At 37.9% G+C, this 2,363-nt stretch overlaps 1 pseudogene; it reads right to left on the reverse strand.

The window, feature by feature from the left end:
- Positions 1-211: 211 nt before the first annotated feature.
- LOC131432464 (proteasome subunit beta type-7-like) lies at positions 212-1,609 on the reverse strand (annotated as a pseudogene).
- Between the last annotated feature and the right edge of the window lie 754 nt (positions 1,610-2,363).

A 2,363-nucleotide genomic window follows, 5' to 3' on the forward strand; every position in this document is an offset into this window, starting at 1 on the left:
CTAGCATGTTTTACTTTTTCGTCATGACAGCTTAGAAAAGTTGAAAAAGAAAATCTCTGGCAACACTACGACATCGAAGCATGCTAGTAATTATCATGAAAACAATGCGTCGCTATCAAATAGCGGATGAAAACATTTATGAATGAAATGACCTATATTTCAAAACGAAAACTTCGATGATTTGAGGTATTTTATTTATTCCATTACCAAGTTTCATATTGTTTTTTTTAATGGAAGAACCATATTCATAACTGACGCCAGTGTGATATTCTTCTGGACCACAAGTGATCGACAAATATCCAACAAGTTGTTGTAGCATATCTGGAATTGTGTATTTATTGACGTTTTAATATGTTAAATAATAAACGATTGAATCAGAGATCAGAGTGCGCTCGCATTCCTCGGTAATATCAATGTTGAAACACTTGCTCTGTTGAACTGCCGTTGTTGTAGTCATATGCGAGGGAACGGCTACCTTTTTTAGTAGCTTCCTCGAACGTCCTCAAATATTATGCATCATTCTTTCGAATCACACATAGATCAATGTTAGAGCCGGATCCTAAATCGTTGAAAACTCCGGCAGTAATTGCCTCACGAACCAACTTTTTGCTCTCCTCTTCATCCATATCTGGTTTCCAGCGAGACTCGAACACGGACATAGCTGCAAGTCTGCCCGATCTCATTGTAGCATAAGGCAGCTTATCTGTCGATCCGTGAGGATAAATACAATAAATATACGATCCCGTGTGATATACACCCCCTAAAACCAAAGCAGCGCTTATATGACCTTGATAGCGAAACAAAAACTGTTTCAACATCGTATTAGCAATAACTATCGGGACTGTTCATCCAGTATTTAACCGGTGTAATTCTAAATTTGACGATATCATATGAGTGGTTATTTCCGTGTCAGCAGCTGTTCCGGCACCACAGTAGTTCATGTTTTTAGTCAAGTAGTGAATATTTTCGCAGTTTTTATCCTCCACGATTGGTCTCTCAGTAGCACGAGTTTTAATAGCTTTCGGCGGAACAAATCGTTGGTGCATTGTTGAGCATTTCTATAAAACATCAAGGTTAGAAATTCAAGTCTTGCGTTTCCTCTGACGACACTAACCTGCGACAGTTTTCAAAACTGAATCCGGGTGCTTCCAGATGTCGATAGTCATATCGGTTCTTAGTCAAACAATGGTAATCACAAAAAGCAGCTTCAATTACATTCAAATTCATTCGGATTTTCCACGATCTCGAAAAATTAAACATCTTTGTTTATGAGCATAATAAACAGTCACTATGGTGAATCATTTTCCAGTCATCAGAGTTGCCAGTTTTATATAAAATTCAATAAGGTACACCGTCACTCTGACAGTGTATCATGACAGTGTACCGCACGATGCAAAATGTGTCCTTGAAAATTTGTCGGAGTACTCCGTATTATAATTTGTATTTGGTTGCACATCCCTACATATGCGAGTTGTTTATAGCGAGAAAAGGAAAAAAGAAAACCAAATTTTAACAAAACTCGCACGAAATCTCGCGAAAGAAAAGCTTTCTAACTGATATTTTTCGCCAAATGCATAGTAAAATCATTTACTATGTTTTTGATTTTTCGTGAATTGGGTTAGTATTTTAGAAATTTGCAATTTAGGGTGAAATTTCAGCGACAAAGCAAGAGGAAGCAGTGAGTTGTCTTGCTTCGATCTGACCATGGCGAAGCCAACCTTAATACGGATTTCAAAAGAGGCTTAAAAGCTTTTTCGTATGAGCAAACTATTAGTATTAGTGACAAGAAGCAGTCTCGGCATAAAATGCCTTTTGCGGAATTTGATATTTCTGTTCTTACAGACAGATGGAAAGAATTATTGCTCATCGAATATACAATTCTACAGCCATCATGTTTATTTTATTGTCGATATTTAATTTTATTAGTGGATGCAGATAATACAGATTTTTTATTCAGAGTAAGACAAATTTCCTATGAAAAAATCTGGCATCTCTGCTGCAGACAGAGTTGGCGCGAGAAGTTGTTCCGAGCTGGTGGCATTAGCACACCTAAAGCGGGAATTATATTAGCATCAAATCATTCAGAACCTACCAGACTCGAGAAATTCGCTCACCTTTCACTCTCCCTTTGATTTGCTATTGCCCCGTTTACTCTTCTGCTTGCTGCCAGTATGATGGTGCCAGTGTACTGCCCTCTTAAGGTAGCGCTTCGCCGTGGTCAGGTCGAAGCAAGACAACTCACTGCTTCCTCTTGCTTTGTCGCCGAAATTTCACCCTAAATTGCAAATTTCTAAAATACTAACCCGATTCACGAAAAATCAAAAACATACGATTGTAGGTAAATGATTTTACTATGCATTTGG

The sequence above is a fragment of the Malaya genurostris genome, chromosome 2 (genome assembly GCF_030247185.1).
Source record: "Malaya genurostris strain Urasoe2022 chromosome 2, Malgen_1.1, whole genome shotgun sequence".
NCBI lineage: Eukaryota > Metazoa > Arthropoda > Insecta > Diptera > Culicidae > Malaya > Malaya genurostris.